This window comes from Meriones unguiculatus, chromosome 15 (genome assembly GCF_030254825.1).
Source record: "Meriones unguiculatus strain TT.TT164.6M chromosome 15, Bangor_MerUng_6.1, whole genome shotgun sequence".
In the NCBI taxonomy this organism is placed as follows: domain Eukaryota; kingdom Metazoa; phylum Chordata; class Mammalia; order Rodentia; family Muridae; genus Meriones; species Meriones unguiculatus.
This window is the reverse complement of record NC_083362.1, coordinates 34314433-34336255: the sequence shown is the minus strand read 5'-3', so window position 1 is coordinate 34336255 and position 21823 is coordinate 34314433. Positions and strand designations below refer to the sequence as shown.

The 21823-nt window shown below is 38.0% G+C and overlaps 1 protein-coding gene and 1 pseudogene across 8 annotated transcripts in view; one reads left to right on the top strand and one right to left on the bottom strand.

Moving 5' to 3' along the window:
- Window positions 1-21823, bottom strand: part of Gulp1 (GULP PTB domain containing engulfment adaptor 1) — a 265567-nt gene that overhangs the window by 209203 nt on the left and 34541 nt on the right. Inside the window, exon 2 of one of the 8 annotated variants that reach the window (XM_060368319.1) lies at window positions 7356-7493. The exons of the other annotated variants lie outside the window; for them this stretch is intronic. The gene's annotated coding sequence lies outside the window, so the exon portion shown is untranslated. The remainder of the gene's footprint in view (window positions 1-7355; window positions 7494-21823) is intronic. 8 annotated transcript variants of the gene reach the window in all.
- LOC110551763 (ubiquitin-like protein 5) lies at window positions 3883-4135 on the top strand (annotated as a pseudogene).

The window sequence follows — 21823 nt, the reverse complement described above, 5'->3', positions numbered from 1 at the left end:
AATGTTCTCAACAGTTTGAAAACCACCGAAGAAATGCCTTCTCACTCATTTCACAACCTGTGATATAAATGTTCCTCTTCTCATCATAGATTTCTCTACTACCTTGTAATTCAAAGGTAATTCAAACTTGTTTTCCTATAAATATTTTTTTTCATCAAACTGTATGGAACCTTTTATTGTAGCTCTTTTAAATCACAATTCTAAAACAAGGTTTTCAAGTTCTACTTATCCTGTTGATGGTTTGCTACTCAACACCCATTTCCTATTTCTGCTTCTAAAAAACTCACAATTTAGTCAGGTATTCATTCACTCTCCTTGTCACAGGAGATAAGCACAAGCAAGCTATACAAGATTAGAAGGAAATCATCCTTATCTACAAGAATTTTAATTACATTGCCAATGTGCGTCCGCGAGTCCATTCTTCTTTTGAGGCCAACCCCGAGATGGTCTCAAATGAGTATTCTCTACATAAGGACATCAGTAGAATTCCAACCATAGATTCATGATCCAAGAAAGACTGACTTCAAGGAATATCTTTATTTGTATAAAGCTATCACTGAAACAAAATAGCTTACTTGGACAGTATCTTTTCCACCATTCACCTGGGATATTGTTCACTCTTTCCTTATAAAGAAGTCACTGATCTTTTCAGATAGATGAACTTCTCTAACTATATTACACTAATCTCTCACAGTAAGCATCTCTTCCAGGTCATGCTCTTAAACTTTAAAACCAATATTTAAGTTTGTAAATCAATGTTGGTTACTTTAAATATGTATATACTATCAGACTTGGTTCCTTCTTTGGAAAAACATAAAAGTGGGTTTCAAACCTGATGTCCAAGTTTCTCCATGAATGTTCTATCTGGAATATTTAGTGATATACATGTTACGCTCAACTCCCAATGCACTTCATTTTGTGGAAATTGTTTTTTCTTCCATTCTATGAGAGACAGAGCTTGTACAGTTCTGATAATAATAGCCAGGTATCTTTTTTTCTTAAGAGAAGGAGGAGATGTTTGTTTTTGTTTTTTGTTTTTCTGAGATAGTCTCTCTATTTAGTTACAGATGTCCTTGAACTCACTATGTAGATCAGGCTGAGAACATAATTTTTTGTTTTATCTAATCAAATTTGTGATACTTGTGAGAGTAGGCCTAGAAAACTAGTCATTTATTAATGAGTTACTAAATATTACCTTACAGTGTTCCACTTCCCATCAAACTTCCTGAGATACCATAGAAAAATATATTTATTACACAGAGGAAGCAGAAAGAACACAATAAAGATTTCTAAAATGTATATTTTAATCACAGCAAAGGATTGGGAGAGTATAAGACAACTCTAGTGCTGCACAGGTAATCTCTATCCTTAGTTTTACCACTGCTTAATTATATGCATTTGGACAAGGTACATAACATCTCTAAGCCTGTTCTCAATATCTTCCATACACCAAAAAAAGAACATCCCTTCAAGGGTTAGGAGAAACTGCATAATCATCAATGCTAAAAACTTTTCACACTTAATGGTCTATAGCAAGTAAACAGATATTCAAAGTGTTACTTTTTTAATAATCACAATGAAGGTTATTACAGAAAATATGAATTTCCAGAGACTCTCCAAGAAACTAGCCTGATTTCTCCTGGATATAGGATTTAATTTTAAAGAATCTCACCTAAACAGTTGATATTCTATAAGAAACTATTAAGGATGTCTCTGGACCGGCATGGTGGTGCAAGCTTTTGAATCCAGCACTGAAGAGACAGAGGGTAGCAGATCTCTGTGAGTATGAAGCCAGCCTAATCTATAAAGTCAGTCCAGGAGAGCTCTGTTACACAGAGAAACCCTGTCTCAAACAAACAAGTAAAAACAAACAATAATCAATCAAACAAACAACAACAAAAAAAAAGTCACTATTCATTTCACTAGAACAGAAAATAAAAGAATTCCTGTCCCAAGTTATATTTAATTGTGATCCATTATTTCCCAAATCAGCCTTCTAAACGCATTCCACAAATTCTCTTGGCCTCTATAATCCTACATGAAGTGCAAATAACATCTACTTCGTTTGCTAATAAATTGTGAGTAACACTTGAAACAAATCCTTTTTCTTTTAGTCTCAACAAGTGAACAGTATTTTACTGTATATTTATTTACAGCATTTTACAGTATTTTAATATGGCATACTGCAACATTAGAGCATTCATTTCCTAGCAACAATCTTGATCCTATGAACAATCTTGATCCTATGCTACTTTATTAATAAGAACATGCAAGCTCTCTGTGAAGTTGTATCACTCTAGAATGTAACATTTTCCTTTAAGTTTTTATTACACAAAAACCTTCAGACCAATTAACAAAGTAACTACCATGTACTTCTCATGTAGTCATAATAACCATTTGAAGATTAACCACTTCTTAAAATGTTCCTAATGGATCCAGAAAAAGTCATTTGAGCCTCAAATTTTGAGTGAAGCATCATTTAAAATGCTTACTATATCATTAGACAAAAGAGAGAAAAGTATGCTGGAGAGATGGCTCAGCAGTTAAGAGGACCCGGGTTCAATTCCCAGCACCAACATGGCAGCTCACAACTATCTATGACTCCAATTCCAGGGGATTTGACACCCTCACAGATAAATATACAAGCAAAACATTGATGAATATAAAAAATAAATAATTTAAAAAGAGAGAGAGAAAAAAATACAACCAGAGAACATACTTCAGGATGAGAATTCCTGTTCAAAGCTTTGTCTGTAGCCCATGAAGACATGGGACACACTGGTTAGTAGAGTTCAAATGCTCACAAACCTGTCACCAAAACCTTCTTGAGCATGGGTAACACAGCAAGCTTCAAAACCTCCACTGACAATCCAAAGCTATACATCAGCATAATGTTTACAGCTCAGGTAGCCAGCTGAAGTCTAGAATCTCTTCAAAAATCAAAATTCCTAATGAGTTGTTCTTGTATGTATCCTGACATTATAGGACATAGGCCTTTAACCAATAAAAACTGGGTGTTTCATTGCCCCCATTTATCACAATGTGTAATCTTTACCAAATTAAGCAAACTAAATATTTCCAGGAGTCATTTTCACTTACATAAGCATTAGAGGATGGATTTTCTTCTCTAGGAGTCATAGTGAACACAACATTATACCCAAATGACATGTCAGTGAAGAAGAAGAAGAAAAAAAATCAGCTCTGACTCTAAGAATAGCTTTCAGGAAATAAAATTGCCAGAAGTTAACAAAGACTCAGAACTTCAACATAGAGTTAGAGCCAGATGGAGAAACGGGAAATAAGAAAGCATTAGAGAGAAGCATCTGCATTTCAAACAGCCTTCCAAGTTCAGCCCGGCATAAGCACCAAACAGAAAGACAGGGACAGGAAAAAATACAAGCATATTTTCACATTACTTATGTATAGCTATCTTAAAGAAGTTCAATTTTATGAGATTTGCCTTAGATGAAAAATGGTAACTTTTATAAAAGGCTGGTCACATATACTAACAAAGAATGATTATCAAACAGACATCATATCTGGAAATGAAAATGCATTTAAGGTAGCGATTAATAATTACATGTGTCCCTCTTCCTGATGAAGAGTTCTTTGGTAAGAGAGAGACGGACTGGGATAGCACATCCCTGCAGTGACACACCTGGGAAGTGCCATCTTCATACAAGATCATGCTCCTATGGTAAAGAAGGTAAAAAGGAGCATCTTGGGTATAACTGAGTAAGCACCATGCCTCCCATACATGCTGAGAAGAAAATCCGCTTAGATAAAAGAGGGAAGTTTACAAATATTAGTTTTTAACAATGTGAAAAATAGGCTCCACGTTGTGTCATTGAAAGGTTTCTGGAAATTACAGCTACAGCCACAATGACTGAGATGGTGTGCAATGACCAACTCAGAAAGAAAGTCCAAACAACACCTAGAACACCATCCGGGACTTGAAGAAACTGGTAGTGGCCCTAACTGGCACCCGCTGGAGTAAGATCGTTCTTAAAAGAAGTGGTACATGATGTTTAAGGACCGCGTGTCTTTGGCAGATTATGAAATCCACAATGGGATGAACCTGGAGCTTTATTACCAATAGAGGGGAATTCCTCCACCTTGCCCCACCCTGCTTTCCTCTCCCACGGCTCATTTAACAGTTATAGATGCTCATTTTTAACAATTCACATGAATAAAAACTTTGATGCTGCTTTACTGCTGTCAGTAAAATATATATGAAAAATAGAGTTTTGAACTATACAACATTTACTTTTGGGGCCAATAAATAACCTAAGAATTGGTGCTGGGGTGACTCCATTAGAGTCTGTGTTTCTCAGCTATAAGCAGTATATTTACTTTCAAGATTAGATCCTTGACACAGATTTCTCAATTACAAACAGCATAAATTCCTTCTAGTTAATTTCAGTAAAAAGGCATTTACATAGGCCAATACCATCATGGAAACCCCAAGGCAGCCAACATATAAGGCTCTGCAGTCAGAGGAGGTGCTGAAGGAGTAACACTGGTTCCATGCTGTCCACACTGCTGCTTTCATCAGGGGAACTCACCAGAGGCTACTTTGAAGGCCATCTCTGAACTCCAGCTACTACACTGGGGATTCTCCTACTACTGTCCCCATTAAGCAAAATGGAGTTCACGGTGCCTCTTTCTCATTACTAATTTCCAAATGAAAGTCTTACCTGTGTGTTTCTGGTTGACAGAAATGGTTTTATAATGACATCATCAATGTATAAGGAGCAGAGGCACTAGACTGTTATTCTAGGAAAGCATTGACAGAGGCAGATTTCTACAAAACATGAAGGTTAACAAAGAAGTTGAAAGAAGATTTAAAAAGGAAAACATCAAAGATAGCCACAGTATGAGAGTGGAAAGAAAGCTGTCATGTGCTCAGAGTCTGCTCACTGCTGTGAAGGAACAGGCTCTGCCAAGGATGCTGAGTCCCAGATCTGGAGCTGCCAAGCTCTCACTTATCTCTGGCTGTTCTTGAGAGGACCAGGTCTGACCCACCCCAAAAGAGTCACCAATTCCAGGAACAAGACAATAAAAATCCCCTACCCAAGGAATAACCTCAAGAAAAATCTACAAAAATGTGCTTCAACCACTCACCTCTGGCAATATTTAACCATCACCCCTAGCAATGGCTAATCAGTGAATACCTGGACTTTACCTGGGTGTTCTTTGAAATAGGTTGAGTAAAACAATTACGGTTTGGCCCTCTAGTCACAATCGGGTTTTATCACTTGATATTTGCTAAATGTCAATTAATCATAGAACTGCTAAGCTGGAATTCCCTGAACCTTGCTGTAACCTCAATAAAAACACCTCTCTCCATGAGCTGGGGCTCTACACTCAAGAACCATGAGTCAGTGATGGTGTGGGCTCAAGCTCGAACTTGTAATAAAGACCCTGTGTCTGCATTGGAATCCACTCCTTGGTGGTCACTGGGGTCCATGAGACTTGGGTATAACACTCTTTCTCCCCAAACTTTGCTCACCCTTCAATGTTCACAGCTTATGCCTGTGAGCACCCCTCTGCCCTGAGCTGTGTACTCTAAACTTAATCCACAGACACCTTCAGTTTTACCACAGACCACTACATCCTTGGCTGTCCATCACCACAAACAACCACATCCTTTATCATCACTGTGTTCTATTTGCTCCACAGCACTGATCACTTACTTTGCTTTCTTCTCTGTTTATCTTTAGCCTAACTGGCCTAAAACATGGTCTCCGGGGGCGGGGGAATCTTTCCAGGCCTACATGTTGCTGGGCCATTGGTATTTACAATACTGTGTAATACAGTTACATTTCAAATACATGTTGTTTAGTGAATGAATCTCTGATGTAGCTAAGTAGGCTCTTTGGGAAACACAGAGCCTGAGGAAGAGTGCTACAGTGGTTTGTTTGTGATCACACAGTGAAGCAAAGCTACTCCTTAATTTCCAACCAAGAAATTTGCAAAAAGAAAGATTCAAGACATTTCAGGTAGCTACTTCCCTTTTACTTAGTTGGAATAAGTTATACATATAGTGGGTACTATGTGACATTTCAATGCAAATTTATCCTATATAATCCTGCAATCAGGTCAAACAACTGGTTTGAAGTATTTCTTCAAACCTTATCATTTATCGTGAAGATTTCACAAAATATCTTTCCTTATAGTTTCCTTATAGTATGTTTGTGGTACTTGCCTTGATTGTATTTCTTCTGGTCAATATTCTGGTCAGAGTACTTCACAGTTGTTTCCATTTGGTAGAACACTCGTTGACCAAACTTCCCTAATTTTTTCCTCCCTTGTTCCTCCTTTTGGCCTCTAGTAATCAATACAACACTCTCAACTTTTATTAAATTAACTGTTTAGAGTGAGATCATGTAGCACTTGTCACAGAGTGCATGGATTATTTCACTTAACACAATGATCTCTAGTTCTATCCTGTGTCCTTCCATAAATAACAGAATTTTTATGGCTGAATAGTAGTCTATAATTCATGTACATTTAATTTGTTCCCATTTTGTGGCTATTGTAAGTAGCATTGCAATAATATTTCTTTAACATACTAATATCATGCCCTTTGGATATATGCCCAATAGTGGGATCCCTGGATCATGTAAAAATTATAGGCTTAATTTTAATAATCTTTCCATAGCAGCTTCACTTAGAACCAGGGTGCTATTCAAAGTTTCTGTTTATCTGTATCCTCACCAGCACTTGAAGTCTTTTTTGCTTGTTTGTTTGTTTTTTAAGATATTCATTCTCACTGTTGCAAAGTAGTAAGGTCACTCTGCCTTTGTTTGAATTTCCATGATCAGTAATACTGATTTTCATCACTGAACTGTTGGTCATCTATATATATTCCTTTAGGAACTGTATATTTATAATAAAAAAGTACTTTATTTTTATCTAATCAAATTTGTTTATTTTTCTTTTGTGTCTAGTTACTTTATTCTTAAAGTTAAGAATACAAAATAAAAAGGAAGAGCAAAAACAATACTGATTAGAAAAAACAATGAGCCTCACACATTTCAGAATACCAATCCTGGCCCTAAGTTTCATATAAACCTCATAAGACTATTAAGAGGATTAACTATGACCTACATATCTAAAGAGTTCATTATAACATGACATGTAGAGATTCTTTATAATTAGAAGCTAATAAAATTATTAATTTATGAACAAAGACATCCATACTTAAGAACACATGCTCTTGACATGACGAAGGAAATGTCCTTAAAATAATACTATCAGAGTCCTCCTGAAAGAGATAACAATGGCTTTTAATTTCATACAAATAAAAGTTATGGGAAATCTGCTCTGCAACAGTATGCAGCAGTATTAACCTTAAGCACAGTTCAGTCTCCAACGATTATCTGTATCCTCATCAGCACTTGAAGTCTTTTTCATTTGTTTGTTTGTTGAGATATTCATTCTCACTGTTCATTTGTTATCTTCTAGTGACTTGTTGCCATTTCTTGTCACTAGAAGAAAAGGTCCAAAATAGATTCTTACTTTCACTTCTTTTATTTTAAAGCATGTTTTAAGTGAAACAGAATCCAATATACCAAGCCACTGAAAATACTTTACTGTTTCATAAGATAAATATACAAAAGTAAAAATCAGCAAAATGTGCATACCCAAGATGCAACAGGATCTCAAAGGAATGATACTCTATCTAAACTACACATAAGTAGAAAAAGGTCTTTTCAAGAAATTATTCTGAATATTCTACCTGAAAGATGAAGAGGCAGGGGAGTAACCAGAGTTAAAAAGTGTCAAACATGACCAGAAAGCCATTGCAGATACAGTTAACACAAAATCTACAAAGACCTGGCGCAGAGTTGAAATACAACTTGCCTATGAAACCCAAAGGTTAAGAAACAGGGTCATAATAGCCCACAAAGGAAGGACCTAAAACAGAGGGATAGATCTAAGCTTCTTTGCAATCACTATTCCAGCAAAGACTGACTTCCATTCAATGTTGTGCTCTCTTCCAGAAAAGAAAATATCCTTTCATTAGCTGTTATATCACTTCTAGCCAAGCAATAATCTTCAAATTTGTTCCTGAAGTTATATTTTTTAAGTATGTACACAGGTATATTAAATACATCTTCATTAAAGTCAGGTCCCTCTTCCCTGTTCCATTTCAAATTCTTTTTCTATTAGCAACTTTCCTAAAAGGGATTACCCCCTTGCTTTCTCAGTGCTCAGAATGCTTGGTCCCTAATTCCACCAAATAGCATGTTTCACATCCTCCTGTATAACAACAGCACTTTCTAAATTACTTTTGTTACAGGCTTAACAAATTGTCTTTTGATACCTTTCTTTCTTGCTAAGTTTCTAAATAGAAGAGTTTCACCGTTGTATCCTATACATGACCTTCATCCCCTTCCCCCATGAACATTTTTTAAAGCTTTAAAATTAGAGAAAAGTTGAAAATCCAGCAAATCATTCCCTGAGGAATCTTTGTCAAATTCAGGTTTAGATGCAGCTAGTCGAGGCTTCAGTGTTCTTGATCCCTAGCAATTTAGGCCAGTTCTAATAAAGTGTGAAACTCAGACACACAGGACAAAAGTCTCAATCCTACTTACAAGAATTACTCAGGAAGCTTTCCTGTGTTTATCTTAGGTTCCAGTGATTGGGCACTTCTCTCACTACCCACCCCCAAATTCTTATCTAATTTATATGACAGATCCAGGCATCTATACTTCATAAAAGCTTTTCTGGTACTGTTGGTGTAATCGCCTTGTGCAGTCTTAAAGGTTGTCTTTGTATTATTCAAATGCTGATTTCTGTACCAGCAGAGAATTATTTGAGATCCACCCAGAATGTGGCATTGTTGTTTAGATGAAGCATCACCTGACTCGGTGTTCTGTAAACATTCTTCTCCATCGAATTCTGATTGGTTTAATAAAGAGCTGAATGGCCTGGAGTAATGGAAGAGAGCACAGGCAAAACTTCCAGGGCAGAGATAGAAACCCTAAGAAAGAATCAGGCATGGGAGTTTCACCAGCTAGATATGGAGGATGAAACAGGTGTCACACTTGTTTCAGAGGAGAGCTAAGGAGCCATGTGGTAAAATATAGATTAGTATAAAGAGGTTAATTTAAGTTGTACTAGTTAGTTGAGAACAAGCCTAAGCTAAGGCCAACCTCTCATATTACCAAAATGTCCCCGTGCCATTATTTGGGTATCTGGTGGGTGGAGAAGGTAATAAGGTACCTTCAGCGTATAGCATGAGTTGAAGCCACTTGTCCTAATACAATGGCCACTTTTAACTCATAGGCTCTCCATTTCCTCCAAACAGGACAAGTAACAGGTGTCTAGTATGCTACTGAGACAATGAAATAGTCAAACCAAAATACTGATTTCTGTGCCTACTTAAAATGTCAATTAACTCCTAAATCCATCCTGACAGGCATGAGGACAAATTAATGCCAATTTCTTCTCAACGGCTTTTCAGAGCATTCTTCCTATGCTGTCCTTCTAGGACTAGACTGCTCTCCAATTCCTAACCATCATGGGAACATTTAAAAGGGGGAAAAAGTTCAGTGTTGGGGTGAAGTCATTACAGAAATAGCCAAGTCTTTACAGAGTGTGATCTAAGCATCCTGTGATTAATTCAGCAGACCCTGAAGCTGAGCATAGAGCACAGGGAGTCCCCAGTCTATGTGGGACAGAAACAGCTTTGTATCTGGACAGTCCAAAGTGTGGCTAGTTGAGCCTAAGCTGCTTATTTCAGAACAATGAGTGATCACATCTGAGTAGCAGCTGGACTCAAGAGAGAGCTCCAAGAATCATCTGGTTTTAAAGTGCTGCTCGTAGGACTGAGAACAAAGCCACCAACAAGACTAAGACAGTGGTTGTATTGTCATTAAAATTCAAGCAAGAGGAAACCAGACATTATAGAACAATATAACTCAGACATCAACCTCCAACACACAAAAATTCATCTACCCCAAGGAGTTCAGTCTGCTTTTAACTTAGAAAATGAAGGCCAAAGATCACAGCAAGTTCTCTGAATAATTAGAAAAAGTAGAGTTTACATAAAAAGATACCAAACTGAATTACTGCTTCCCCTGAATTATAAAGAAGACAAAGAAAACTAATTCTGTCCCCTTCTAAACCAATTAGCCTCTTGGCATCTTTGCCCAAAATCCTGTCACCAGCTTGAGCACTAGAGTTCTGACCCCTTTACAAGTCTGCCCTCTACAGTCACAGTGTAAGGACACTGCTCCACTAGCCTCATGGGCTCCACACTACCTCCTCCCATCTACCTCCTGTGATATTCCCACATGAAAAGACTGAAGTTACCTAAATCCCCAAATTTGTTAAAATAAAATGCCCCACGGTTAGAGCATTTCAAAAGTGGAATTGTATTACATAACGTTTTGATGGTGCTGTTGTTATGTTTTTGTTTTTGATATTTCATTCAATAGCCCTGCCTAGTCTAGAACTCCCTGTGTAAACCAGGCTGCTCTTGAACTTATAGAGACCCACCTTCTTCTGCTTCCTAAGGGCTAAAATTAAAGGCATGGCCACCATAACAGCTACACAAACCACTTTATACTGACTTTTCCATGCCACAAGTTGGTGGTAAATCATCATAAAATTCTTCATTCATTAATGATGTGACATGTTTGCTAAAATATGTCACTTTGCAAGTGTTCCCTGTATAATCATGAGAACCTGAGTATGATCTCAGAAGGAGCACATGGTGCATTATTGTAACCCCAACAATAGGCAAGGCACATAAATCTCTGGGGTTCCCTGGTCACCCAGACTAGATTAACTGATAAGGCCCTAGCGGGTGAAGACAGGATCTCAAGAAACAAAGCAGAAGCCCGGAGAGGAGGAGCAGTCTGGTAATCCCAGCACTCAGGGAGGAAAAAGAAGGCAGATTGAGGCCAGCCTGACCTACAAAATGAGTCTAGGACAGCCAAGGTTACACAGAGAAACCTGTCTTAAAAATCAAACAAAAGAAGGAGGGGGAGGAGGAAGAGGAGGAAAAAGAGGAAGAGGAAAGGAAGGAAGGAAGAAAGAGAGAGAGAGAGAGAGAGAAAGAAAGAAAGAAAGAAAGAAAGAAAGAAAGAAAGAAAGAAAGAAAGAAAGAAAGAAAGAAAGAAAGAAAAGAGCAAAGATGAAAGTGAACTTCTGACCTCCTCATGTGTGTGAATGCACTTGAGCATGTATGCGCACACACACACACAGATATGTGCATTGTTGGGGTCCAACAGATATACGCATTGTTGGGGTCCATCCCTGCCCCAGTAAAAATAACTCTGGAATAGGGAGTCCTACAGCATTCATCATAACCCTCCAAGTGACCCTTACATAAAGAGCCACAAAACCGCAGAAATGTTTACAAATCCTTATGGTAGAATGGCCCAAAAGTGAGGTTTTTAAAATATATTTGTTTTAGCTGGACAAAAGAAAGGCAAAGGGCTACCATCCCAGCTAATGAGCTGCTGGCCCTCTGCAAATAGATTTTGATAACTACTCTCAAGGATGTGGTGTGCATTCTCTGTATCGGGGCAGAAGTTGAAAGACCTCATTTCCACAGGCTAGCTAAACTATGAGAGTCACAGACTATATAATTAAGGAGTCTTCAGACTAAAATATGCTTCAGAGACAAAAGGAAGAGCAGAGCTACCTGGGAACGTCCTTGTTAGGGTAGAATGGAGAGGTGGACCCTGACTCCCCAGGCATCCCTGGAATTCCTGCTGTGACAGGTCTGATGACAACACAGAGGGCCTGTGAGACTGTTTACAACCCAAAAGTCCAATTTAATTTTTCATTTAAAGAAATGATTAAATCTAGTGAAGTTTTACTCCAAATCCCATGCTGGTTAGTGACATAACTCTTCTGGACTTCTACCAGTGAACAGCAAGTCTAGCAGTTTGGATGATAAAGATTTTATTATTACAAATTATCTTTTATTCAAAATCCTAGAAAGTTAAGAGAAATCACAGATGGTCCAAGTATTTGAAAATTTATACATATAAATATACCACACTGTAAACAAATGGCTTAAAATAATTACATTTTTTTTAAAAGATTGTCATTTAGAAGACAGCTGCAATAATGTTCCTTATGTTCTTGCCTCAGAGTTATAATTTAATTCTCCTTGGCAAGAAAAGCAGTGATTACACTGGCTTCCCAGAACCTAAATAAAACGCCTTCTCAAAGACAGTATTTTCAAACAGATTTTTTTATATTCATACTTGGTATAACTATCTATGATTTTCCAAAGACATGCCAATATTTTTACAGATAGGCACATTCTCAAGTGTGAGTGTGTGTGTTATATACACACATGTGAATGTTTTTGAAGGTTGATTAAATTGACCCAACTAACCATATATTTACAGTAAAAATTACAACACCATCTAAAGTGTTTGGTAATCAAAAACCTAAGGAATTTCAATAATTCTTAAATATCATCTATTTATTGATGACTCCTAATTTATGTCTCCATCATAGACATTTCTCATGAATTCCCAACTCAAAACACCAGACTTAAAGAATGTTAAGAGGACCAATATCAAATCACCATACTTCCTTAAGATCCTCCTCCAAAAGTGGCCCTTGTAACATAAAAGACAAGCCTACCCATTTGGGTGCTAAACTTGGCATCATTCCAGCTTCTTCACTTAGCATGTTATATCCATCAGAAGGCTCTCCTCAATTTGCCAAAATGCATCATCATTCCTCACTCTCTCTATGAGCACCATCACCTTCAGCAGCCCCCCATTTCCACTTCTGTTGCCATATAGAATAATCTCCAAGCAGTAGATATAATTCATGAGTAAGGTATTAGAATCATTCAGTCTGACAGTGGCTATCAACTCTCTCTGCGATCTTCCCATATCATTCTTCTAGAACAGTCTAAAATTCCAACCCCTCCCCAACTTATTTCATTCCAGCTCCCACCTAGCCCATACTACTATTCATCCAACATTCTACGAAAAGAGTTATTATTCCTTCTTGCAGGAAAAGATTCCTTTCCATAACCTTGAATTACGTTTTCTTTACTTAATTTTTTGTCACTAACAATGCCAAGGCCTCTTATGAACATAGCAACACCAGCACCTGCAATGGCCAGCATCTTGGCAAATAGGTGCCACACTAAAATTGAGATAATTGGTGAAGAGAGTAATGAAGATTATTGACAGGGTAGTAGGAATAATTTAAAAAGAGGAAATGCTGTCCTTGGGAAAGTAATATCAAAACTATTGCCAGCACCACTCCTACCAGGGCATGATGAAAAGAAGATAATAGGAACTAAAACAAGATTTATAGGACAGAAGGCTGCCTTGAGAAAAGTGCTGGAAACTGGAAGAGGGCAGTCACGAGCTGAAGTAACTGCTAAAGAAACTGAACTCACACTTCTGCCTGCCTCAGATCTCTTCCCAGGAGACCTAGTAAGACAAAGCTCACTGGTTTGCCTGCCAGGGAAGAAAACAGACATATCGGGGAGAGAAGAGCTCAACATTTCTAGTCCTCTTGGCTAATGCATTTCTTTCCAGTTACAGACATCACTGTCTGATCTCTTATTCATGTTTTTTTTTTCATTAAAATGTTAATATCCAGAGAGCAAAGACTTGCTACATGTTTTAGGGTCTCCCTAACATTTGACATATCTGGGCCTGGCACATATCTGGCATGTAAACATCAAGTATTGAATGAGCCAATGTAGATGGAATAAAAATTCCCTTATGAATAAGACTTTAAGTACAATATATAACAATACTAACTTAACTCCTGTGGCTTTGGGTAAGACAGAAGATAATTATGAGCTGATTATCTTTGATGTACAGCATATATGTCTGTGGTTTTGTTCAAAAACTGGGAGAAAAGACAGTAATGCATACGCTATACTCCAAGTGGCAGGAGTATACTAAATATTTTAATATCTACCCCACCTACCTACTTTTACTATGAGTAAATTAACCAAGGTTTTTCATGGAACACTTCATGCCTGGAGCAATGAGTTCACTAAAGACAAGAACAATGAAGAAGGGACATCAGTGGAAGTGCTAATTTCTTTGTTTCCTTAACTGTGCATGACATTTGCTTGCTCATTTTGCATGGCAATCACAAAAGCACTGTGTCTTCTCAGACTCCCTAAAGCTGATGCAATTAAAAGATAAAACAATGAGGGGGAAATACCAAATTTGTGTTTTACTTGGGCAAACTGATAAATTAACATTGGCGAAGAATCTATTATCAAATAAAATATTTGCTGGTTGTAATTGTAATCAGGTAACATAAAGGAAACAAACAAGCAAACAAACAAAACCTCTAGAGTTGTATTAGAGAAATGGGTCTTTCATGCCATTTCCAGTTCCATATTAAAAAAAAAAAAAAATCTCAGTCACTCTGGTGCCTGCCTGCCTATCTTCATTATATTGAATGGGAAGAGTCTGAACCAGGCAGAGAGACAAAATCGGCAGACTGAGTAATAATGTCAGAGCTTTGAAACTAACACTAACCTAACCCTAGGAACTCTACACACCCTGGAAGCAGCCTTATCGAGTTCTTTCATCCAGTGACATACATTTTTCCAATGAAAGAAAATTTGTCCAATTTATAAAATTATGAACACAACCCCTGAAAATGATGTCCTGATTCCTGGGGGGAAATGTGTTTAGAATAGGGACCTCATTCTGTACACCTCCCATTCAGGGTCAGATTCAGTACAATGAACTTTGAAGTTTATGCAATGGACATAAAGGAGATTTGAGAAATAAATAGTAGTGCTGGGAATCTGGCTAAGTAGTGGAGGGCTTTCTTTCCTTCTTTCATCCTAAGTAGACTCAATCTCCAGCACAAAAAAAAAAGGCAGAGGTAAAGGCTTTGCCCTGCAGACTATCAAAGCAGATGCTGAGACTTAGGAGCAACTGTTGGGCAGAGTGCAGGGAATGAAAGAAGTAGGAAATAGTAAGATCTGGAGAGGACAGGAGCTCCACAAGGAGAGCAACAAAACCAAAAAAATCTGAGCGCAAGGGTCTTTCCTGAGACTCATACTCCAACCAAGTACCATGGAGATAACCTAGAAGCCCTGCACAGATGTAGCCTATGGCAGTTCAGTGTCCAACTGGGTTCCATAGTAATGGGAACAGGGACTGTCTCTGACATGAACTGATTGGCCTGCTCTTGGATTACCTCCTCCTGAGGAGGGAGCAACCTTACCAGGCCACAGAAGATGACAATGCAGCCACTCCTGATGAGATCTGATAGACTAAGATCAGAAGGAAAGAGAAGAAGGCCTCCCCTATCAGTGGACTTGGGGAGGGGTATGTGTGGAGAAGGGGGAGGGAAAATGGGATTGGGAGGGGAGGAGGGAGAGGTTTATGGGGGGATACAAAGTGAATAAAGTGTAATTAAGAAAAATTAAAATAAAAAATATTTTAAAAAAGGCAGAGGCAGAGGTAGGAGGGAATCATTGACTGCAAAATGAAATAAATTTAAATAATTTATCATATATGCTTCTTTTCCTTTTGTAATTCTGGTCATCCTCTCTTAGGAGGGTAATGTTTCATCCCTGCTCTGGTCCTCCCGACTGAGCGAGCCCTATTTCTACACTGACATCTCTCTGGAGGCAGAGGCTCCCTTGGAAACTACAGCAGCAGTGGGAGGTTTCTAGGGAAAGTAGAACAAGGGGTTATTAGTGCAGTACCCGCATAGAACTGCTGATAGTTGATAGTTTTTCGCATCTAAAACTAATGTTTCAGGTGACTCACACTACAATTAGGAACTAAATCCACACATAATAAATGTACCTACCACTGAACATCCTGTTAGCCATATTGCAAGGCTGTCCACAGAAGTGTGGCACCACCTTGGAAGGTGGGATGCATTAAAGGGAGCAGACACACAAAAAGACCACAACATCCTAACTGAAAATGTACACATAAACATGTGAATTACGCAAAGATTTTGGACAGAACCTGGAAAACATGAAAGTCTAAAGCTGGAAGATCATAGTTCTGTCACCAAAGTTCCAATGTGCAAACAGTTTCAAGGACACTTGTTAAATAATTCAGGAAAACAAACACACCTCTCTTTTCCTTGCAAGAAACAGCTATTACTTGTCACTAAGCGAGAGTTCCCAAGTTACAGGCACCAGCAAAGCAGGGCCTGTTTCATCTGTTTTTTTGGATTCAAACATTCCTATCCAGAATGAGGGAAATGACTGCGACACAAAGAGTGCTTTATTGACACAGGAATGGCATCTCTCTGTGGGTCCCTGGGGGATTCATCAGTTGCACTGTGTACACTAGGCATCTTGTTCTCATGTGAGTACTTGCAAAACACAGCGCCCTGTGATAAAAATGGTCTCAGTCCAAAATGTAAACTTACATTTTATCTGGAATCTGACACCAGCCTATTTGTTAAATGGCCCTACAATAAAATACCTCTCTGGCAATGTGGTTCTTACACCTGACAGTAAAGACCACACAGAGAAGTTAGAGACCTCAACGTGTTTCCACTAGTGTCTTGTTTTATTTCCTCTGGCTTTCCAGAGAAGCCTCTGCAGAGCCGACCAAAGCTGCACAAAGGCAGACTGCTGATTCGCTGAGTCAGCAGCCAGGACAGAAGGGCTGAGTCACACCATGACCACCTTCTGTTCAGTCATCAGCAGAAAGCACAGCGTCCACCCTAACAGCTAACGGGTGGCTTTGTAAGCTGCAGCCAGCAATAGGAAAGGGAACATATTCCAGAAGGTCACTAGCATCTGGCTTCTTGGCAATAATCCCGAACTCTGCTCCAGTAACAGAAGAAATAAAACTGCATTTAGTGTTCACCCCATTTGTATTCCTAAAGGTATCCAAAATCACCTTGGACTCAGATGACCAGCACATCACCTATACTGAGGCTCAGTTGAGGCACTAACATCCATGCAAATAATAAACAACAATAATAAAACTTTTACTTATGGGGGGCTATTACACATATGTCAGTGAGCCTTGTCAATCAGATGTCTTAATTACCTCATGAACTGAAAAGGCAAACAATTTTAAACATTTTCATGTCATGTATTTTATCTTTAAAACAAAGATAATTTTACCTACTTTTTCAGGATTTTGGTGAAAATTGAAAATGAGCCTCCAGTAGTAGATATATGAAATCATAAAACACACATGTCATAAACACCTGACTAGATTCTTAAAGCTCATTTAGATTTTACAGTTGCTGAATTGTAATTACAGTTATATTAACACAGACAACAAAGGTGCAGAAAGCCACAAACACGCCCTAAGCTCATCTAGCACCCTGCCTTGTGGATTCCGCAAACTCAAGTAATGAGCTAACAGAAACTGAGCAAAGACATAGAGCAGGGCACTTCATCACTGAAATAGGTCAGTATGTGTGTTTCCAATACACCCGGAAACAACTGAAAAAACAAATGGTCCTTCTGGAAGCATACTGAAGACACATTTTAATAGAGTTACTTTGTTCTGCCATCTGGAACAATACACACAAGAACAACAATGAAAGGAGTAGAAAACAAAATGTCAGTCTAGACAGACAGAAACCAAGGACCCACAGCAAATATAACCTAAAACACGCTTACTTTACTGGGCTAAGCTCAAGAAATAAATTTCAAACTTAAAATCTATCTTCACCATGAAGCGTATGTCTGTTTGGAAAGTGTGTTTCCATAGTGTTTCTGTGACAATACACTTCTCTTTGCAGTTATTTGTAGAGTCTGCATAAGCTACCTTGCCAGCATATCTCAAAGACAGAGAGAGTGGAGGGCCAATTGCTATATTGGCAGGACAGCTTATATGATATAATATAACATTACATTATATTATATTATATTATATTATATTATATTATATTATATTATATTATATATTATATTGTATTATATTACATTACATTATATTAGTTATACAGGTAGGACTCATCTGTAGTATAGCTGCTTAATAGATGCCTGGGGGAACTTCTTGGTTCTACGTTTATCTTTGAGTCACCCATACTCCTTCAAACAATCCCAATAAACCCTTTGGTTCATGTAGTTAAACTGAATTGTTCGGTCTGTTAGTCGCCTCGCTATCTGGGATGAATAGATGTATATTTTTAATGTGTGCCTCATGCTCATGGTATTCAAAAGAGGGCATCAGATGTTCTGGATATGGAGTTATTGGTGGCTCGGAGCCACCACGCGGGTGCTAGAAACTGAGCTGTAGTCCTTTGCAAGAACAACAAGGTTTCTTAACCACTGAGCCACCTTCCCTGCCCATGGATGCATCATTTAATCTCTCCAGAAAAAGTCACCCAGATGCTGTGGGCTCCAGTTAAGAAAAAAAAAAAGAAAATATGGAGTAAGAAAGAAAAACAGAGGAAGAAGTAAGAAAAGGAGGCAGTGGTTTCCTGCCAGCATGTTGACACAACTCTCTCTGTATGATGAATTACATTTCTGTTATCTTCAGTGACAGAATTTTTCAGAATGCACAACAACTACCCCCCAGGAAAGGCTTTTAACTTCCCATACCACTGTGATCATCAACTGAACATCTTAATTGCTTGTCAAAATTAATTGCTTGTAGAAGACTACTAAGAAAAGAAAGCATGACCCTCCTCAAACAAAGTATTGTCTTTTTTTCCTAGTCACTCCAATTGGTACCATGAACATTCATGCGTGGAATACGGATGATTTCACATTGATCACGAATTTTGGAATCTCCATTTATGGTTATCTTCCCATTCCAACCTACTATGAAACAGTCACTGAACAGGCGCAGTGGAGTCTCACAGGTTTGTAGTCAACCTGTCTCACTTAGCAGAAGTCACTCAAAGAACAGCAGATTGTTCCACTGCTGGGGACTATTTTAATATAGGGTGCACTCTATGTACTTTGTCATTATATCTAGTATGCTTCCTGGCTCTCTTCTGCTCACTAACCCTCTATTGCTATACATAAAATCGTTAGAAATCCCATGGATATCTGAGGAAAGCTTACTCTACACATTACTCAACACATCAAGATCCCAAGGTGGTCAGAGCAGACAATGCCTTACTAAGGAAAAAAAAAGAAAAAAGAAAAAAGAACCCTGCTGGTCAATTACTTATTTATTACTAGTAATCGCTTATGCAGCTTGATCAGCTGAAGGAAACAATAGTGACTCAGCCATCTTGTAACAACTGTTTTGGAATGCCCCATATTCTTATAGCTCAACAGATATGCAGATACTGGTCATGAACTCCACTCCTCATAGAGACCATCCAACATGAGAGAGAAGACAATGTGAACTGGCCAAGTTTGATTTTGCACTACATCTTCAAGAGGGTTTTGTTTATTTTAAAACACATCATGTTTTGAGTTAGGAATTGAGACAGGAATGGAGATAGATGCGTGGGTCATGGGATTCAGTCTTTCTCTTGGATCACATAGTTTAAATGCCTTAGGCAGCTCTCTCTACATAAAAATCTTTGGTTTAGTTATTTGAAAAAGAGAAAGAGGAACACTAATGGCTCACTGGGTCAGAATATGAACTGCTGGTTTCAGAAGCTGATGGATCTTTGTGCCCAGAGAGGTAACTACTTTACTGCTCCAATTCTATTACTTGTCAATATTGTGGCTATGGCATGTCACTTATGCTTCCTAACTGTTAATGTTCTCAGCTGAAACATGTCAACAGTCTACCCATGGAGTTTATTTGGAGGTCAAAAGCCATGATACTAAAAATTCTTTGTGAGCTGTGTATCATCAGTAGGCTTCTTCCACTCAGAATAGTGACCCACCATCAGTCCAAGGTAATGAACAAAACACCAATGCCTTCTTGACTCCTGTGCTTGTACCAAAGTCATAAGTTCATAAGCAGCACTACCAACTAGCCTTCAGATACTTTGGTTCTCCCAGTCTCCCTGAAGGTATTTTGAAAACAAAGGTCCTTCTAATGCCAAGGGGCCTTCTCTGCAATTGCTATTGAAGCCCTTTGACTTCAACTTCCCTCCTGTTTTCACAATGTAAACAAAGGAACAAAAGTTTTTGCCCAACAGTCTAGAACATAGATCCTGTGTTTACTGCAATTGTTTGTGGTCTTAAAACTAATTAAAACTAGGACTGGAGAGATGGCTCAGAGGTTAAGAGCACTGGCTGTTCTTCTGAAGGTCCTGAGTTCAATTCCTAGAAACCACATGGTGGCTCACACTACCTATAGTGAGATCTGGTGCCCTCTGCTGGTGTGTGGCAGAATACTATATAAATGATAAATAAATCTTAAAAAATAATAATAATTAAAACTAAAAATCCAAGTTGGCAGGGTTGCTACTGAGAGGTCCAATGATTCAGTGCATCTGCAGAAGAAGCAGGTTGAAGGAGTAATCTTTTCTAATTTAGGGGTTTGCAAATTTGGCCATAGGTGTCTGATTCTACAGAGACTGATATTAAGTTGTCAGTAGATGATATGAAGCCAGCAAATAACAATGGAGAAATATAGGCAGATTCCAACAGCAGAGACATGAATGGAATGGAATGGAATGAATGGAATGTTGCTTTCAGAATTTATCTATTATACCTACTCTATTGGAGACTGAGGAATGGGTGAATGAGATCAGAAAGCAAAAAGAGAAGATATGTTGTTATAACACATTAATAACATAATTATGACATAAAGAGATGTTTAAGTATCTACACTGAGGTTTTGCAAAATACATATTAATCAAAACATCTGTATCTATTAGTTCTGTATTGACTTCCACACTTGCCATTGAGTTCAGTAGAATAAAAATGAACCTACTCCTCAAATGAAGTCATATTTTAAATGTCCAAAGTAATCAAACAGGGGCTCTATATTTACTCTATTCAGTGTCGTAGAGACATTTAGAAAGGAAACAGAAATTATTGTAGTCATTTTACAAGACCTTGGAATATTATTTTTCTTAAAAAGAGAATATTGAAAATTTTGCTGACATTTTCTACTCTCGCCAAATAATTATTGTTCGAGGATTAAGTTTCAGAATGTTCCCAGAACAATGATTTAAAGGTATGAGGAGCGCATATATAAATTTAATTAATGGCATTGGAATTTGGTAGTTTACTCACTTAGTTCTGAGTAGGTGCAAAAACTGCGCAGAGTAATCCCAGACTCCTGTGCATGGGCAGCATGGAGCCCCAGACTGCTGGCACTATTCTGACCCTAGGATTCTGTCAGTGTTCCTTCTGCCCACCTTCAAGCCATTAGCCCTCTAGGCTGAGCTTCAGATAAATGCAGCTAGTACTAAACACTGTTCTATGCAAGTTAGCTCTTCCACCAAAGAAACAAGAAAAGTAGAAAAGCAACCTACTCTTTTCAAGAGCCTAATTATATGGCTTCATTAATTGAGTTAGTAAACCATTGTGCACATTCTATTTGCAAACATACTAGGCTGAAGGCTTTTGTCCCGTCTAGTGATGTTATGTATAGAAGAGTTTTCACAAATAAATAAACAAATAAAAATGAGAGACTGAATGCCCTGTAATCTATTGCTATGCCATATCAACTTCCTTAATTCAAAACTAGAAATTGTCATTAATATTCAGAAATAACCCCAGCTGGCTCTAAATAACTGTTATAAGTGAGCTCATAAAAACCTGAAAGACAGGAAAACATATCTTTTCCAAATGTGTAAATATACATGCAGATGTATAAGTCATCTTTAGCTGCTCTTGTAATGGTGCATTTCACATTCCATTCCCACACATAAACTCCTTCACTGTGTCTGTATCCTTTTGTGTGTGTGTGGGGGGGTGTTAATAAGGAAGTTATTTCTCCTTGGGTGGCAAAAACATTGAGATTCTTCAGGATCTTGTAAA